The 20,382-nt window shown below is 51.6% G+C and overlaps 1 protein-coding gene across 1 annotated transcript in view; it reads left to right on the forward strand.

The window, feature by feature from the left end:
- The first annotated feature begins 3,387 nt into the window (after positions 1–3,387).
- LOC144952786 (uncharacterized) overlaps positions 3,388–20,382 on the forward strand; it is a 37,156-nt gene continuing 20,161 nt past the window's right edge. Inside the window, exon 1 of the mRNA XM_078883257.1 lies at positions 3,388–3,457. The gene's annotated coding sequence lies outside the window, so the exon portion shown is untranslated. The remainder of the gene's footprint in view (positions 3,458–20,382) is intronic.

Below are 20,382 nucleotides of genomic sequence, written 5' to 3' on the forward strand. Positions count from 1 at the left end.
GCGACGTTTCGATTGCAACACAAGCAATCATCATCAGGCATAAGAGAAATAGCAACAAAAATCTAACTAGAAAACTATAGAAAGACATACAAGCAGACAGACATCACAAGGACACACAGAGAGAGGACACATATCGGCACAGAGAGAGGGGTCGTTTCTGTGACGGTCCCTTAAATATAGAGAGGGGGGGCGGGGACGGAGAGAGGGAGGGGGCAGAGAGAATTAGCATATCAATGAGTGGACGGCAACGTGTTGCTGCTGCGCAAGTAAGATGACGACGTGGCACGGCACGCAAGCTTGAACATTAGGAGAAAGACACGCTAAAAATTAAATAACATCGCAAAATATCGAAATGTGATGTAATGCAACACAGAGAGCCGGTCAACACACAATTAACGGACAACCAACAGACAACCACCAACAGACAACCACCAACAGACAACAGACAACCACCAACAGACAACCACCAACTGCCAACAGACAACCACCAACAGACAACCACCAACTGCCAACAGACAACCACCAACTGCCAACAGACAACCACTAACAGACAACCACTAACAGACAACCACCAACTGCCAACAGACAACCACCAACTGCCAACAGACAACCACTAACAGACAACCACTAACAGACAACCACCAACTGCCAACAGACAACCACCAACTGTGATCCACCAACTACCAACTGTCAACCGCCAACGGACAATTGCCAACCACCAACAGACAACCGCCAATCACCAACAGACAACCGCCAACTCAAGAAGTCACTCAACGACTCACCCACCCACTCACCCACCCACCCACTCACCCATTCACTCACCCACTCACCCATTCACTCACCCACTCACCTACCCACTCACGCAACCACTCACCCATTCACTCACGTACCCATTAACCCATTCACTCACCCATTCACTCACCCACTCACCTATTCACTCACCAAACAAAGCACCCATTCACTCACCCACCCACTCACCCATTCACTCACCCAGTCACCCACCCACTCACCCATTCACTCATTCACCCATTCACTCACCCAACGACTCACCCATTCACTCACCCACCCACTCACCCATTCACTCACCCACTCACTCCCCCACTCACTCACCAAACCAATCACCCACTCACTCACCCACTCACCTATTCACTCACCCACCCATTCACCCAACCACTCACCCACTTACCCACTCACCCACCCACTCACCCACCCACTCACCCACCCACTCACCCATCCACACACTACACACACACTACACACACTACACACACACTACACACACTACACACACACTACACACACTACACACACACTACACACACTACACACACACTACACACACTACACACACACAGTCTCCAATCATCTGCTCTGCAACCCCCCCACAGTATTAACCAGGTCGGCCCACGACTCCCAAACCGCGAACCTCTGCCAACAAGCTGTAAACAACATCAACATCTCGCGAAATAAAGCTGTACATACACACAGACAGGTGTGGTGTGTGTGTGTGTTGTAGATACACCCAGACCCAGGGCTTGAACCCAGGCTCTCAGTGTCTCCGACACGGCCATCGTGAACCCCCTGAGAGAGAGAGAGACACCCAGACCCAGGGCTTGAACCCAGGCTCTCAGTGTCTCCGACACGGCCATCGTGAACCCCCTGATAGAGAGAGAGACACCCAGACCCAGGGCTTGAACCCAGGCTCCCAGTGTCTCCAACACGGCCACCGTGAACCCCCTGAGAGAGAGAGAGACACCCAGACCCAGGGCTTGAACCCAGGTGTCTCAGTGTCTCCGACACGGCCACCGTGAACCCCCTGAGAGAGAGAGAGACACCCAGACCCAGGGCTTGAACCCAGGCTCTCAGTGTCTCCGACACGGCCATCGTGAACCCCCTGATAGAGAGAGAGACACCCAGACCCAGGGCTTGAACCCAGGCTCCCAGTGTCTCCAACACGGCCATCGTGAACCCCCTGAGAGAGAGAGAGACACCCAGACCCAGGGCTTGAACCCAGGCTCTCAGTGTCTCCGACACGGCCATCGTGAACCCCCTGATAGAGAGAGAGACACCCAGACCCAGGGCTTGAACCCAGGCTCCCAGTGTCTCCAACACGGCCACCGTGAACCCCCTGAGAGAGAGAGAGACACCCAGACCCAGGGCTTGAACCCAGGCTCTCAGTGTCTCCGACACGGCCATCGTGAACCCCCTGATAGAGAGAGAGACACCCAGACCCAGGGCTTGAACCCAGGCTCCCAGTGTCTCCAACACGGCCACCGTGAACCCCCTGAGAGAGAGAGAGACACCCAGACCCAGGGCTTGAACCCAGGTGTCTCAGTGTCTCCGACACGGCCACCGTGAACCCCCTGAGAGAGAGAGAGACACCCAGACCCAGGGCTTGAACCCAGGCTCTCAGTGTCTCCGACACGGCCATCGTGAACCCCCTGATAGAGAGAGAGACACCCAGACCCAGGGCTTGAACCCAGGCTCCCAGTGTCTCCAACACGGCCACCGTGAACCCCCTGAGAGAGAGAGAGACACCCAGACCCAGGGCTTGAACCCAGGTGTCTCAGTGTCTCCGACACGGCCACCGTGAACCCCCTGAGAGAGAGAGAGACACCCAGACCCAGGGCTTGAACCCAGGCTCTCAACCCATGGCACCTGCTGGGTCTGTCCCGTGACCTCCTCCTCCTGCACCTAGCCTGGCACAGCAGTCAACCCATGGCACCTGCTGGGTCTGTCCCGTGACATCCTGCACCTAGCCTGGCACAGCAGGCAACCCATGGCACCTGCTGGGTCTGTCCCGTGACCTCCTGCACCTAGCCTGGCACAGCAGTCAACCCATGGCACCTGCTGCGTCTGTCCCGTGACCTCCTCCTCATGTACCTAGCCTGGCACAGCAGGCAACCCATGGCACCTGCTGCGTCTGTCCCGTGACCTCCTGCACCTAGCCTGGCACAGCAGTCAACCCATGGCACCTGCTGGGTCTGTCCCGTGACCTCCTCCTCATGCACCTAGCCTGGCACAGCAGGCAACCCATGGCACCTGCTAGGGTCAAATGGGCGGGGCTACTTGTGGAATGGGCGGGGCTAGTTGACGGAGGGGGCGGGGCCAGTTGTCAAGTGGGCGGGACTAGTCGGCGGAGGGGGCGGGGCTAATTATTAAGTGGGCGGGGCTACTTATGGAATGGGCGGGGCTAGTTGATGGAGGGGGCGGGGCTAGTTGTCAAGTGGGCGGGACTAGTCGGCGGAGGGGGCGGGGCTAATTGTCAAGTGGGCGGGGCTACTTGTGGAATGGGCGGGGCTAGTTGACGGAGGGGGCGGGGCTAATTGTCAAGTAGGCGGGGCTAGTCGCGAGGGGGGGCGGGGCGAGCTGTCACTTTTTTTTCCCAGGGTGCACGACGGCCGCCGGCCTTTCGGTTTTCGGACTCGCGGTCACGTGGCGGTTGCCAGGGGTCACGGTACAGTGGGGGTCGTGGGGTCGGGCACGGGGGGGCAGGGGGGGCAGGGGGGGCAGGGGGGGCACGGGGGGGGGGGCTACACGTGTGTGTACTGTGTGTGTGTGCTGCGTGTGTGTGTGCTGCGTGTGTGTGTACTGTGTGTGTGTGTGTACTGTATGTGTGTGTGTACTGTGTGTGTGTGTACTGTATGTGTGTGTGTACTGCATGTGTGTGTGTGCTGCGTGTGTGTGTGTACTGCATGTGTGTGTGTACTGTGTGTGTGTACTGTATGTGTGTGTGTGTGTACGGTGTGTGTGTGTACTGTGTGTGTGTGTGTACTGTGTGTGTGTGTGTACTGTATGTGTGTGTGTACTGTGTGTGTGTGTGTACTGTGTGTGTGTGTGTACTGTGTGTGTGTGTGTACTGTATGTGTGTGTGTACTGTGTGTGTGTGTGTACTGTGTGTGTGTGTGTACTGTATGTGTGTGTGTACTGTATGTGTGTGTGTACTGTATGTGTGTGTGTACTGTGTGTGTGTGTGTACTGTGTGGGTGTGTGTACTGTGTGTGTGTGTGTACTGTGTGTGTGTGTGTACTGTGTGTGTGTGTGTGCTGCGTGTGTGTGTGTACTGCATGTGTGTGTGTACTGCGTGTGTGTGTGTACTGCATGTGTGTGTGTACTGCATGTGTGTGTGTACTGTGTGTGTGTGTGTACTGTGTGTGTGTGTGTACTGTATGTGTGTGTGTACTGTATGTGTGTGTGTACTGTATGTGTGTGTGTACTGTGTGTGTGTGTACTGTATGTGTGTGTGTACTGTATGTGTGTGTGTACTGCATGTGTGTGTGTACTGTGTGTGTGTGTACTGTATGTGTGTGTGTACTGTATGTGTGTGTGTACTGTGTGTGTGTGTACTGTATGTGTGTGTGTACTGTATGTGTGTGTGCTGCATGTGTGTGTGTACTGTGTGTGTGTGTGTACTGCATGTGTGTGTACTGTGTGTCGGTATACTGCATGTGTGTGTGTACTGTGTGTGTGTGCTGCGTGTGTGTGTACTGTATGTGTGTGTGTACTGTATGTGTGTGTGTACTGTGTGTGTGTGTACTGTATGTGTGTGTGTACTGCATGTGTGTGTACTGTGTGTCGGTATACTGCATGTGTGTGTGTACTGCATGTGTGTGTGCTGCGTGTGTGTGTACTGTGTGTGTGTGTACTGTATGTGTGTGTGTACTGTATGTGTGTGTGTACTGTGTGTGTGTGTACTGTATGTGTGTGTGTACTGTGTGTGTACTGTATGTGTGTGTGTACTGTGTGTGTGTGTGTACTGCATGTGTGTGTACTGTGTGTCGGTATACTGCATGTGTGTGTGTGTACTGCATGTGTGTGTGTGTGCTGCGTGTGTGTGTACTGTGTGTGTGTGTACTGTATGTGTGTGTGTACTGTGTGTGTGTGTACTGCATGTGTGTGTACTGTGTGTCGGTATACTGCATGTGTGTGTGTACTGCATGTGTGTGTGTGCTGCGTGTGTGTGTACTGTGTGTGTGTGTACTGTATGTGTGTGTGTACTGTATGTGTGTGTGTACTGTGTGTGTGTGTACTGTATGTGTGTGTGTACTGTGTGTGTACTGTATGTGTGTGTGTACAGTGTGTGTGTGTACTGCATGTGTGTGTGTACTGCGTGTGTGTGTGTGTGTACTGCATGTGTGTGTGTACTGCATGTGTGTGTGTACTGCATGTGTGTGTGTACTGCATGTGTGTGTGTACTGCATGTGTGTGTGTACTGCATGTGTGTGTGTGCTGCGTGTGTGTGTGTACTGCATGTGTGTGTGTACTGCATGTGTGTGTGTACTGCATGTGTGTGTGTACTGCGTGTGTGTGTGTACTGCGTGTGTGTACTGCATGTGTGTGTGTGCTGCATGTGTGTGTGTACTGCATGTGTGTGTGTACTGTGTGTGTGTACTGCGTGTGTGTGTGTACTGCGTGTGTGTGTGTACTGCATGTGTGTGTGTACTGCATGTGTGTGTGTACTGCGTGTGTGTGTGTACTGCATGTGTGTGTGTACTGGATGTGTGTTTGTACTACGTGTGTGTGTGTACTGCGTGTGTGTGTGTACTGCATGTGTGTGTGTACTGCGTGTGTGTGTGTGTGTACTGCATGTGTGTGTGTACTGCATGTGTGTGTGTGTACTACGTGTGTGTGTGTACTGCGTGTGTGTGTGTACTGCATGTGTGTGTGTACTGCATGTGTGTGTGTACTGCGTGTGTGTGTGTACTGCATGTGTGTGTGTACTGCGTGTGTGTGTGTACTGCATGTGTGTGTGTGCTGCATGTGTGTGTGTACTGCATGTGTGTGTGTACTGCGTGTGTGTACTGCATGTGTGTGTGTGCTGCATGTGTGTGTGTACTGCATGTGTGTGTGTACTGTGTGTGTGTACTGCATGTGTGTGTGTACTGCATGTGTGTGTATACTGCGTGTGTGTGCTGCATGTGTGCGTGTGTGCTGCGTGTGTGTGCTGCATGTGTGCGTGTGTGCTGCGTGTGTGTGTACTGCATGTGTGTGTGTACTGCGTGTGTGTGTGCTGCATGTGTGTGTGTACTGCATGTGTGTGTGTACTGCGTGTGTGTGTGTACTGCATGTGTGTGTGTGCTGCGTGTGTGTGTGTACTGCATGTGTGTGTGTACTGCGTGTGTGTGTGCTGCATGTGTGTGTGTACTGCGTGTGTGTGTGTACTGCGTGTGTGTGTGTACTGCGTGTGTGTGTGTACTGCGTGTGTGTGTGTACTGCATGTGTGTGTGTATACTGCATGTGTGTGTGTACTGCGTGTGTGTGTGTGTACTGCGTGTGTGTGTGTACTGCGTGTGTGTGTGTACTGCGTGTGTGTGTGCTGCATGTGTGTGTGTACTGCGTGTGTGTGTGTACTGCGTGTGTGTGTGTACTGCGTGTGTGTGTGTACTGCGTGTGTGTGTGTATACTGCATGTGTGTGTGTACTGCGTGTGTGTGTGTACTGCGTGTGTGTGTGTACTGCGTGTGTGTATGTACTGCATGTGTGTGTGTACTGCGTGTGTGTGTGTGTGCTGCATGTGTGTGTGTACTGCGTGTGTGTGTGTACTGCGTGTGTGTATGTACTGCATGTGTGTGTGTACTGCGTGTGTGTATGTACTGCATGTGTGTGTGTACTGCATGTGTGTGTATACTGCATGTGTGCGTGTGTGCTGCGTGTGTGTGTACTGCATGTGTGTGTACTGCGTGTGTGTGTGTACTGCATGTGTGTGTGTACTGCATGTGTGTGTACTGCGTGTGTGTGTGTACTGCGTGTGTGTGTGTACTGCATGTGTGTGTGTACTGCATGTGTGTGTACTGCGTGTGTGTGTGTACTGCATGTGTGTGTGTACTGCATGTGTGTGTATACTGCATGTGTGCGTGTGTGCTGCGTGTGTGTGTACTGCATGTGTGTGTACTGCGTGTGTGTGTGTACTGCATGTGTGTGTACTGCGTGTGTGTGTGTACTGCATGTGTGTGTGTACTGCGTGTGTGTGTGTGCTGCATGTGTGTGTGTACTGCATGTGTGTGTACTGCGTGTGTGTGTGTACTGCGTGTGTGTGTGTACTGCGTGTGTGTGTGTACTGCATGTGTGTGTGTGTACTGCATGTGTGTGTGTACTGCATGTGTGTGTGTACTGCATGTGTGTGTGTGTGTACTGCGTGTGTGTGTGTGTACTGCATGTGTGTGTGTGTGCTGCGTGTGTGTGTGTGTGTGTACTGCGTGTGTGTGTGTGTACTGCATGTGTGTGTGTACTGCATGTGTGTGTGTGTACTGCGTGTGTGTGTGTACTGCATGTGTGTGTGTACTGCATGTGTGTGTGTACTGCGTGTGTGTGTGTACTGCATGTGTGTGTGTACTGCATGTGTGTGTGTACTGCATGTGTGTGTGTGTACTGCGTGTGTGTGTGTACTGCATGTGTGTGTGTGTACTGCATGTGTGTGTGTGCTGCATGTGTGTGTGTACTGCATGTGTGTGTGTACTGCGTGTGTGTGTGTACTGCATGTGTGTGTGTACTGCGTGTGTGTGTGTACTGCATGTGTGTGTGTACTGTGTGTGTGTGTGTACTGCGTGTGTGTGTGTACTGCGTGTGTGTGTGTACTGCGTGTGTGTGTGTACTGTGTGTGTGTGTGTACTGCATGTGTGTGTACTGCGTGTGTGTGTGTACTGCGTGTGTGTGTGTACTGCATGTGTGTGTGTACTGCATGTGTGTGTGTACTGCGCGTGTGTGTACTGCGTGTGTGTGTGTACTGCGTGTGTGTGTGTACTGCGTGTGTGTGTGTACTGCGTGTGTGTGTGTACTGCATGTGTGTGTGTACTGCGCGTGTGTGTACTGCGTGTGTGTGTGTACTGCGTGTGTGTGTGTACTGCATGTGTGTGTGTACTGCGTGTGTGTGTGTACTGCATGTGTGTGTGTACTGCGTGTGTGTGTGTACTGCATGTGTGTGTGTACTGCATGTGTGTGTGTGTACTGCATGTGTGTGTGTACTGCGTGTGTGTGTGTACTGCGTGTGTGTGTGTGTACTGCGTGTGTGTGTGTACTGTGTGTGTGTGTGTACTGCATGTGTGTGTGTGTACTGCGTGTGTGTGTGTACTGCATGTGTGTGTGTACTGCATGTGTGTGTGTACTGCGTGTGTGTGTGTACTGCATGTGTGTGTGTACTGCATGTGTGTGTGTACTGCATGTGTGTGTGTACTGCATGTGTGTGTGTACTGCATGTGTGTGTGTGCTGCATGTGTGTGTGTACTGCGTGTGTGTGTACTGGATGTGTGTGTGTGTGTACTGCATGTGTGTGTGTGTGTACTGCGTGTGTGTGTGTGTACTGCATGTGTGTGTGTGCTGCATGTGTGTGTGTACTGCGTGTGTGTGTACTGGATGTGTGTGTGCTGCATGTGTGTGTGTACTGCGTGTGTGTGTGTACTGCATGTGTGTGTGTGTGCTGCATGTGTGTGTGTGTGTACTGCATGTGTGTGTGTGTGCTGCATGTGTGTGTGTGTGTACTGCATGTGTGTGTGTGTGCTGCATGTGTGTGTGTACTGGATGTGTATGTGTGCTGCATGTGTGTGTGTATACTGCATGTGTGTGTGTGTGCTGCATGTGTGTGTGTGTGTACTGCATGTGTGTGTGTGTGCTGCATGTGTGTGTGTGTGTACTGCATGTGTGTGTGTGTGCTGCATGTGTGTGTGTGCTGCGTGTGTGTGTGGTCAATGTGTGTGTGCTGGATGTGTATGTGTGCTGCATGTGTGTGTGTGCTACATGTGTGTGTGTGTGCTACATGTGTGTGTGTGTGCTACATGTGTGTGTGTGTGCTACATGTGTGTGTCTGTATACTGCATATGTGTGTGTACTGCGTGTGTGTGTGTACTGCATGTGTGTGTGTGGTCAGAGATGCAGGCAAGGCCGATGATGCCTTCTATGACCTCCTGTCACAGGTGCTGGCTAAAGTGGCCACTCGGGACAGAGTCATCTTGTTGGGTGACTTCAATGCCCGAGTTGGTCATGATGCTGGCACCTGGTCTGGAGTGATTGGAAGGCATGGGCCAGATCAGTTCAATAACAACGGTAGGAGGCTGCTAGATGTTTGTGCAGCCCATGGGCTTGTTATTACCATCACGCTGTTCCGGCATCGGCGCATCCACACAACATCATGGATGCATGCCGGGTCCAAGCAAGAACATCTGCTGGACTACGTAGTGACGGACCAGCGGATGCGAGCCCATGTCCTTGACACTAGGACCTACCGTGGAGCTGATCTGCCCTCTGACCATCGACTAGTCATCTATAAGATGCGCCTGCCATTCTTGCACTCCGGTGGTGGGTGTACACCCAGGACCCCATTCAAACCTAAGGTGGCCTGGTCTCAGCTAGCTGATGAAAGTTGCAAGCGAGAATTTCATCATTGCTTGCAGCTGGGGTTGGCATCGTCCCCCACTCCTCCTGATGTCCAGGGTCCTGCACAGATACCATATTTTCTGTCCGTCTGCTACAGCAGAAGAGGTGTAGGGAATTCCAACAAGACCTACATTTCTGCTTTATTGACCTGGTCAAGGCCTATGATACCATCAGTAGGCCTGGGCTCTGGGTTGTTCTTCGTGCTTTCGGAGTCCCTGACCCTCTGCTCACGCTCATTAAGGACCTTCATGATGGTGAGCGGGCCCGGGTAAAACTACGTGGCCGGGAGTCAGAGCCATTCCCTGTACACCTTGGGGTGCGACAGGGATGTCCTCTGGCTCCCACATTATTTAACATCTATTTTGACCACGTAGTTCGTGAAGCCTTCAATAGCTGTACCGGAGGAATTACCATTTGGTACAGATATAATGGGAGGCTGATCGACGCCCGGGTGCGGTCAAGGGATGGCTCCCTATTGGTCAACCACGTTATGTATGCCGATGGTTTGGTAATAGCTGCTCATTCAGAAGAGGAGTTGGAGACGCTGCTGCTGAGACTGGAGCGTGCCACTAAGAGGTGGGGCCTTACCATCAGCCCCACCAAAACTAAGCACCTGCCTGGGTATTTTGTACCATCGGACACTCCACCCCCACAACTCCCAATTGGTGATGGGGCAGTTGTGGAGAGAGTGGAGAGTTTCCCATACCTGGGCAGTGTGGTCTGTCACTCCGTACAAAGCTTCAGGTCTTCTCGGCCACGGTCATTCCCTCCTTTCTCTACACTTGCGAAACGTGGACCCCCCTAATGGAGCATCTTCGCCGGTTAGAAACATTTATGCTGGCCTGCCTACGATCCATCCTGGGTTTAACCGGGCGGGATTGTGTGAGGAGCTCACAAGTCCCATCGGTGAGCTCTTCCGGCAGGCAAGGCTGCGTTGGCTGGGTCATGTAGCCCGCATGCCCAGCCACCGCATGCCGAAACAGCTTCTGTTCGGCCAGTTAGAGGGGGCTAAACAGGCGCGGAACGGGCTGGAGAAGAGATGGAGTGACGTGGTACAGGAGGACGTGGAGCTGAGTGGACTTGCCGATGACTGGTACCAGTGGTGTCAAGATCGGCCTCAGTGGAGGAGGCTCGTGAAGGACGCTACTGGGCAGTTGGAGGCAGTCGCCCTCCAACAACAACGGAGGGCGGAGGAGCGACGCTCACAACAACGAGCGGAGTGCCGGGTGGCTAAAGCACAGCAAGTTGGCACAGTAGGGGGCACAGGTGGTGCATCAGCCAGTCGTCTCGGTCATCTCGGTCAGTCGACCCGTGGCACCTGCTGGGTCTGCCCCGTGACCTCCTGCCAGCGGGCGTTCGACACTTCACGTGGTAGCCTCAAGGTGCACATGGCCTGGCACAAGCGTCGTGGTGACGTCACCGCCACTTAGTGGCGAATGGCGGTTGTTGTGTGTGGTCAATGTGTGTGTGCTACGTGTGTGTATGTTACGTGTGTGTGTGCATGCTCTAAGTGCGTGTGCACGTGTGTGTGTGTGTACGCTGTGTGTGTGTGTGTACGCTGTGTGCGTGTGTGTACGCGTGTGTGGTGTGCGTGTGTGTACGCTGTGTGTGTACACCACGTGTGTGGTGTGTGTGTACACTATGTGTGTGTACGCTGTGCGTGTGTGTACACGTGTGCGTGTGTGTGTACGCTGTGTGTGTACACCACGTGTGTGTGTGTACACTGTGTGTGTACGCTGTGTGTGTGTGTGTACACTATGTGTGTGTACGCTGTGTGTGTGTACACTATGTGTGTGTACGCTGTGTGTGTGTGTGCACGTGTGTGTGTACACCACGTGTGTGGTGTGTGTGTGTACACTATGTGTGTGCACGTGTGTGTGTACACCACGTGTGTACGCTGTGTGTGTGTACGCTGTGTGTGTGTGTACGCTGTGTGTGTGTACACTGTGTGTGTGTACACTGTGTGTGTGTACGCTGTGTGTGTGTACACTGTGTGTGTGTACGCTGTGTGTGTGTGTACGCTGTGTGTGTGTGTACACTGTGTGTGTGTACGCTGTGTGTGTGTACACTGTGTGTGTGTACGCTGTGTGTGTGTGTACACTGTGTGTGTGTACACTGTGTGTGTGTGTACGCTGTGTGTGTGTGTACACTGTGTGTGTGTGTACACTGTGTGTGTGTACACTGTGTGTGTGTACACTGTGTGTGTGTGTACGCTGTGTGTGTGTGTACGCTGTGTGTGTGTACTCTGTGTGTGTGTGTACTCTGTGTGTGTGTACGCTGTGTGTGTGTGTACGCTGTGTGTGTGTACTCTGTGTGTGTGTGTACTCTGTGTGTGTGTACACTGTGTGTGTGTACACTGTGTGTGTGTGTACGCTGTGTGTGTGTACTCTGTGTGTGTGTGTACTCTGTGTGTGTGTACTCTGTGTGTGTGTGTACACTGTGTGTGTGTACGCTGTGTGTGTGTACACTGTGTGTGTGTACACTGTGTGTGTGTACGCTGTGTGTGTGTACGCTGTGTGTGTGTACGCTGTGTGTGTGTGTGTGTACACTGTGTGTGTGTACACTGTGTGTGTGTGTACACTGTGTGTGTGTACACTGTGTGTGTGTACGCTGTGTGTGTGTACACTGTGTGTGTGTACGCTGTGTGTGTGTACACTGTGTGTGTGTACACTGTGTGTGTGTGTACACTGTGTGTGTGTACACTGTGTGTGTGTACGCTGTGTGTGTGTACACTGTGTGTGTGTACGCTGTGTGTGTGTACGCTGTGTGTGTGTACACTGTGTGTGTGTACGCTGTGTGTGTGTACGCTGTGTGTGTGTACGCTGTGTGTGTGTACACTGTGTGTGTGTACACTGTGTGTGTGTACACTGTGTGTGTGTACACTGTGTGTGTGTACGCTGTGTGTGTGTACACTGTGTGTGTGTACGCTGTGTGTGTGTACGCTGTGTGTGTGTACACTGTGTGTGTGTACGCTGTGTGTGTGTACACTGTGTGTGTGTGTACACTGTGTGTGTGTACGCTGTGTGTGTGTACGCTGTGTGTGTGTACACTGTGTGTGTGTACGCTGTGTGTGTGTACACTGTGTGTGTGTGTATGCTGTGTGTGTGTACACTGTGTGTGTGTGTACGCTGTGTGTGTGTACACTGTGTGTGTGTACGCTGTGTGTGTGCACGCTGTGTGTGTACACTGTGTGTGTGTACACTGTGTGTGTGTACACTGTGTGTGTGCACGCTGTGTGTGTGTACGCTGTGTGTGTGTGTACACTGTGTGTGTGTACACTGTGTGTGTGTACACTGTGTGTGTGTACACTGTGTGTGTGTACACTGTGTGTGTGTACGCTGTGTGTGTGTGTGCACGCTGTGTGTGTGTACGCTGTGTGTGTGTGTACACTGTGTGTGTGTACACTGTGTGTGTGTACACTGTGTGTGTGTACGCTGTGTGTGTGTACACTGTGTGTGTGTACACTGTGTGTGTGTACGCTGTGTGTGTGTACACTGTGTGTGTGTGCACGCTGTGTGTGTGTACGCTGTGTGTGTGTGTACACTGTGTGTGTGTACACTGTGTGTGTGTACGCTGTGTGTGTGTACGCTGTGTGTGTGTACACTGTGTGTGTGTACGCTGTGTGTGTGTGTGCACGCTGTGTGTGTGTACGCTGTGTGTGTGTGTACACTGTGTGTGTGTACACTGTGTGTGTGTACGCTGTGTGTGTGTACACTGTGTGTGTGTACGCTGTGTGTGTGTGTACACTGTGTGTGTGTACGCTGTGTGTGTGTAGGCTGTGTGTGTGTACACTGTGTGTGTGTACGCTGTGTGTGTGTACGCTGTGTGTGTGTACACTGTGTGTGTGTACACTGTGTGTGTGTACGCTGTGTGTGTGTGTACACTGTGTGTGTGTACACTGTGTGTGTGTACACTATGTGTGTGTACGCTGTGTGTGTGTACACTGTGTGTGTGTACACTGTGTGTGTGTGTACGCTGTGTGTGTGTGTACACTGTGTGTGTGTACACTGTGTGTGTGTACACTGTGTGTGTGTACACTGTGTGTGTGTACACTATGTGTGTGTACACTGTGTGTGTGTACGCTGTGTGTGTGTGTACTGTGTGTGTGTACACTGTGTGTGTGTACGCTGTGCGTGTGTGTACACTGTGTGTGTGTACACTGTGTGTGTGTGTACACTGTGTGTGTGTACGCTGTGCGTGTGTGTACACTGTGTGTGTGTACGCTGTGTGTGTGTGTACACTGTGTGTGTGTACGCTGTGCGTGTGTGTACACTGTGTGTGTGTACGCTGTGTGTGTGTACACTGTGTGTGTGTACACTGTGTGTGTGTACACTGTGTGTGTGTACGCTGTGTGTGTGTACACTGTGTGTGTGTACGCTGTGTGTGTGTACACTGTGTGTGTGTGTACACTGTGTGTGTGTACACTGTGTGTGTGTGTGTACACTGTGTGTGTGTACACGCTGTGTGTGTGTACACTGTGTGTGTGTACGCTGTGTGTGTGTACACTGTGTGTGTACACGCTGTGTGTGTGTGTGTACACTGTGTGTGTGTACACTGTGTGTGTACACTGTGTGTGTGTGTGTACACTGTGTGTGTACACTGTGTGTGTGTGTGTACACGCTGTGTGTGTACGCTGTGTGTGTGTACGCTGTGTGTGTGTACGCTGTGTGTGTACACTGTGTGTGTGTACGCTGTGTGTGTGTACACTGTGTGTGTGTACGCTGTGTGTGTGTACACTGTGTGTGTGTGTGTACACTGTGTGTGTGTACGCTGTGTGTGTGTACACTGTGTGTGTGTACGCTGTGTGTGTGTACGCTGTGTGTGTACACTGTGTGTGTGTACGCTGTGTGTGTGTACACTGTGTGTGTGTACGCTGTGTGTGTGTACGCTGTGTGTGTGTACACTGTGTGTGTGTACACGCTGTGTGTGTACACTGTGTGTGTGTACGCTGTGTGTGTGTGTACACTGTGTGTGTGTACACTGTGTGTGTGTACACTGTGTGTGTGTACACTGTGTGTGTGTACACTGTGTGTGTGTACGCTGTGTGTGTGTACACTGTGTGTGTGTACACTGTGTGTGTGTGTACACTGTGTGTGTGTACACTGTGTGTGTGTACACTGTGTGTGTGTACACTGTGTGTGTGTGTACACTGTGTGTGTGTACACTGTGTGTGTGTACGCTGTGTGTGTGTACGCTGTGTGTGTGTACGCTGTGTGTGTGTACACTGTGTGTGTGTACTCTGTGTGTGTGTACACTGTGTGTGTGTGTACACTGTGTGTGTGTACACTGTGTGTGTGTACGCTGTGTGTGTGTACGCTGTGTGTGTGTACACTGTGTGTGTGTACTCTGTGTGTGTGTACGCTGTGTGTGTGTACACTGTGTGTGTGTACGCTGTGTGTGTGTACACTGTGTGTGTGTACACTGTGTGTGTGTGTACGCTGTGTGTGTGTACGCTGTGTGTGTGTACACTGTGTGTGTGTACACTGTGTGTGTGTGTACGCTGTGTGTGTGCACGCTGTGTGTGTGTGCACTGTGTGTGTGTACACTGTGTGTGTGTACACTGTGTGTGTGTGTACGCTGTGTGTGTGTACACTGTGTGTGTGTACACTGTGTGTGTGTACACTGTGTGTGTGTGTACGCTGTGTGTGTACACTGTGTGTGTGTACGCTGTGTGTGTGTACACTGTGTGTGTGTACACTGTGTGTGTGTACACTGTGTGTGTGTGTACTGTGTGTGTGTACACTGTGTGTGTGTGTACGCTGTGTGTGTGTACGCTGTGTGTGTGTACACTGTGTGTGTGTGTACGCTGTGTGTGTGTAGCTGTGTGTGTGTACACTGTGTGTGTGTGTACGCTGTGTGTGTGTAGCTGTGTGTGTGCACGCTGTGTGTGTGTACACTGTGTGTGTGTACACTGTGTGTGTGTACACTGTGTGTGTGTACACTGTGTGTGTGTACGCTGTGTGTGTGTAGCTGTGTGTGTGTACACTGTGTGTGTGTGTACGCTGTGTGTGTGTAGCTGTGTGTGTGTACACTGTGTGTGTGTACACTGTGTGTGTGTGTACGCTGTGTGTGTGCACGCTGTGTGTGTGTACACTGTGTGTGTGTACACTGTGTGTGTGTACACTGTGTGTGTGTACGCTGTGTGTGTGTAGCTGTGTGTGTGTACGCTGTGTGTGTGTACACTGTGTGTGTGTGTACGCTGTGTGTGTGCACGCTGTGTGTGTGCACGCTGTGTGTGTGTACACTGTGTGTGTGTACGCTGTGTGTGTGTACACTGTGTGTGTGTACACTGTGTGTGTACACTGTGTGTGTGTACGCTGTGTGTGTGTACACGCTGTGTGTGTACACTGTGTGTGTGTACACTGTGTGTGTGTACGCTGTGTGTGTGTACACTGTGTGTGTGTACACTGTGTGTGTACACTGTGTGTGTGTACGCTGTGTGTGTGCACGCTGTGTGTGTGCACGCTGTGTGTGTGTACACTGTGTGTGTGTACGCTGTGTGTGTGTACACTGTGTGTGTGTACACTGTGTGTGTACACTGTGTGTGTGTACGCTGTGTGTGTGTACACGCTGTGTGTGTACGCTGTGTGTGTGTACACTGTGTGTGTGTACACTGTGTGTGTACACTGTGTGTGTGTACGCTGTGTGTGTGTACACTGTGTGTGTGTACACTGTGTGTGTGTACACTGTGTGTGTGTACACTGTGTGTGTGTACACTGTGTGTGTGCACGCTGTGTGTGTGTACACTGTGTGTGTGTACGCTGTGTGTGTGTACACTGTGTGTGTGTACACTGTGTGTGTACACTGTGTGTGTGTACGCTGTGTGTGTGTACACGCTGTGTGTGTACACTGTGTGTGTGTACGCTGTGTGTGTACACTGTGTGTGTGTACGCTGTGTGTGTGTACACTGTGTGTGTACACACTGTGTGTGTGTACACTGTGTGTGTGTACACTGTGTGTGTGTGTGTGTACACTGTGTGTGTACACTGTGTGTGTGTGTACGCTGTGTGTGTGTACACTGTGTGTGTGTACGCTGTGTGTGTGTACACTGTGTGTGTGTACGCTGTGCGTGTGTACACTGTGTGTGTGTACACTGTGTGTGTACACTGTGTGTGTGTACGCTGTGTGTGTGTACACGCTGTGTGTGTACACTGTGTGTGTGTACGCTGTGTGTGTACACTGTGTGTGTGTACGCTGTGTGTGTGTACACTGTGTGTGTACACACTGTGTGTGTGTACACTGTGTGTGTGTACACTGTGTGTGTGTGTACACTGTGTGTGTACACACTGTGTGTGTGTACACTGTGTGTGTGTGTACACTGTGTGTGTGTGTACACTGTGTGTGTACACACTGTGTGTGTGTACGCTGTGTGTGTGTACACTGTGTGTGTACACACTGTGTGTGTGTACGCTGTGTGTGTGTACACTGTGTGTGTACACACTGTGTGTGTGTACACTGTGTGTGTGTACACTGTGTGTGTGTGTACACTGTGTGTGTACACACTGTGTGTGTGTGTACGCTGTGTGTGTGTACGCTGTGTGTGTGTACGCTGTGTGTGTGTACACTGTGCGTGTGTACACTGTGTGTGTGTACACTGTGTGTGTGTACGCTGTGTGTGTGTACACTGTGTGTGTGTACACTGTGTGTGTGTACACTGTGTGTGTGTACGCTGTGTGTGTGTACACTGTGTGTGTGTACGCTGTGTGTGTGTGTACGCTGTGTGTGTGTGTACGCTGTGTGTGTGTACGCTGTGTGTGTGTACGCTGTGTGTGTGTGTACACTGTGTGTGTGTGTACACTGTGTGTGTGTGTACGCTGTGTGTGTGTACGCTGTGTGTGTGTACGCTGTGTGTGTGTGTACACTGTGTGTGTGTGTACGCTGTGTGTGTGTACGCTGTGTGTGTGTACTCTGTGTGTGTGTGTACGCTGTGTGTGTGTACGCTGTGTGTGTGTGTACACTGTGTGTGTGTACACTGTGTGTGTGTACACTGTGTGTGTGTACGCTGTGTGTGTGTACGCTGTGTGTGTGTGTACGCTGTGTGTGTGTACGCTGTGTGTGTGTACGCTGTGTGTGTGTACACTGTGTGTGTGTGTACACTGTGTGTGTGTACGCTGTGTGTGTGTACACTGTGTGTGTGTGTGCTGTGTGTGTGTACACTGTGTGTGTGTACACTGTGTGTGTGTACGCTGTGTGTGTGTACACTGTGTGTGTGTGTGCTGTGTGTGTGTACGCTGTGTGTGTGTACACTGTGTGTGTACGCTGTGTGTGTGTGTACACTGTGTGTGTGTACGCTGTGTGTGTGTACACTGTGTGTGTGTACGCTGTGTGTGTGTACACTGTGTGTGTGTACACTGTGTGTGTGTGTGCTGTGTGTGTGTACACTGTGTGTGTGTACACTGTGTGTGTGTACACTGTGTGTGTGTACACTGTGTGTGTGTGTACACTGTGTGTGTGTACACTGCGTGTGTGTACGCTGTGTGTGTGTACACTGTGTGTGTGTACGCTGTGTGTGTGTACACTGTGTGTGTACACACTGTGTGTGTGTACACTGTGTGTGTGTACACTGTGTGTGTGTGTACACTGTGTGTGTACACACTGTGTGTGTGTACGCTGTGTGTGTGTACGCTGTGTGTGTGTACACTGTGCGTGTGTACACTGTGTGTGTGTACACTGTGTGTGTGTACGCTGTGTGTGTGTACACTGTGTGTGTGTACACTGTGTGTGTGTACACTGTGTGTGTGTACGCTGTGTGTGTGTACGCTGTGTGTGTGTACGCTGTGTGTGTGTACGCTGTGTGTGTGTACGCTGTGTGTGTGTACACTGTGTGTGTGTACACTGTGTGTGTGTACACTGTGTGTGTGTACACTGTGTGTGTGTACGCTGTGTGTGTGTACGCTGTGTGTGTGTGTACACTGTGTGTGTGTACACTGTGTGTGTGTACACTGTGTGTGTGTGTACACTGTGTGTGTGTACGCTGTGTGTGTGTACGCTGTGTGTGTGTACACTGTGTGTGTGTACACTGTGTGTGTGTGTACACTGTGTGTGTGTACGCTGTGTGTGTGTACACTGTGTGTGTGTACACTGTGTGTGTGTACACTGTGTGTGTGTGTACACTGTGTGTGTGTACGCTGTGTGTGTGTACACTGTGTGTGTGTACACTGTGTGTGTGTACACTGTGTGTGTGTGTACGCTGTGTGTGTGTACGCTGTGTGTGTGTACACTGTGTGTGTGTACGCTGTGTGTGTGTGTACGCTGTGTGTGTGTACACTGTGTGTGTGTACACTGTGTGTGTGTACACTGTGTGTGTGTACGCTGTGTGTGTGTACACGCTGTGTGTGTGTACACTGTGTGTGTGTACACTGTGTGTGTGTACGCTGTGTGTGTGTACGCTGTGTGTGTGTGTGTGTGTACACTGTGTGTGTGTACGCTGTGTGTGTGTACACTGTGTGTGTGTACGCTGTGTGTGTGTGTGTGTGTACACTGTGTGTGTGTACGCTGTGTGTGTGTACGCTGTGTGTGTGTGTGTGTGTACACTGTGTGTGTGTACGCTGTGTGTGTGTACACTGTGTGTGTGTACGCTGTGTGTGTGTACACTGTGTGTGTGTACACTGTGTGTGTGTACACTGTGTGTGTGTACGCTGTGTGTGTGTACACTGTGTGTGTGTACACTGTGTGTGTGTACACTGTGTGTGTGTACACTGTGTGTGTGTACGCTGTGTGTGTGTACACTGTGTGTGTGTACACTGTGTGTGTGTACGCTGTGTGTGTGTACGCTGTGTGTGTGTACACTGTGTGTGTGTACACTGTGTGTGTGTACGCTGTGTGTGTGTACGCTGTGTGTGTGTACGCTGTGTGTGTGTACACTGTGTGTGTGTGTGTGTGTACACTGTGTGTGTGTACACTGTGTGTGTGTACACTGTGTGTGTGTACACTGTGTGTGTGTACGCTGTGTGTGTGTACACTGTGTGTGTGTGTACACTGTGTGTGTGTACACTGTGTGTGTGTACGCTGTGTGTGTGTACACTGTGTGTGTGTACGCTGTGTGTGTGTACACTGTGTGTGTGTACGCTGTGTGTGTGTACGCTGTGTGTGTGTACACTGTGTGTGTGTACGCTGTGTGTGTGTACACTGTGTGTGTGTACGCTGTGTGTGTGTGTACACTGTGTGTGTGTGTACACTGTGTGTGTGTACGCTGTGTGTGTGTACGCTGTGTGTGTGTGTACACTGTGTGTGTGTACACTGTGTGTGTGTACGCTGTGTGTGTGTACACTGTGTGTGTGTACGCTGTGTGTGTGTACGCTGTGTGTGTGTACGCTGTGTGTGTGTGTGTGTGTACACTGTGTGTGTGTACACTGTGTGTGTGTACACTGTGTGTGTGTACACTGTGTGTGTGTACGCTGTGTGTGTACACTGTGTGTGTGTACGCTGTGTGTGTGTACACTGTGTGTGTGTACGCTGTGTGTGTACACTGTGTGTGTGTACGCTGTGTGTGTGTACACTGTGTGTGTGTACACTGTGTGTGTGTACACTGTGTGTGTGTACACTGTGTGTGTGTACGCTGTGTGTGTACACTGTGTGTGTGTACGCTGTGTGTGTGTACACTGTGTGTGTGTACGCTGTGTGTGTGTACACTGTGTGTGTGTACACTGTGTGTGTGTACACTGTGTGTGTGTACGCTGTGTGTGTACACTGTGTGTGTGTACGCTGTGTGTGTGTACACTGTGTGTGTGTACGCGGTGTGTGTGTACGCTGTGTGTGTGTACACTGTGTGTGTGTACGCTGTGTGTGTACACTGTGTGTGTGTACACTGTGTGTGTGTACGCTGTGTGTGTGTACGCTGTGTGTGTGTACGCTGTGTGTGTGTACGCTGTGTGTGTGTACACTGTGTGTGTGTACACTGTGTGTGTGTACACTGTGTGTGTGTACGCGGTGTGTGTGCACGCTGTGTGTGTGTACGCTGTGTGTGTGTACACTGTGTGTGTGTACACTGTGTGTGTGCACGCTGTGTGTGTGCACG

The sequence above is a fragment of the Lampetra fluviatilis genome, chromosome 70 (assembly GCF_964198595.1).
Source record: "Lampetra fluviatilis chromosome 70, kcLamFluv1.1, whole genome shotgun sequence".
Lineage (NCBI taxonomy): Eukaryota > Metazoa > Chordata > Hyperoartia > Petromyzontiformes > Petromyzontidae > Lampetra > Lampetra fluviatilis.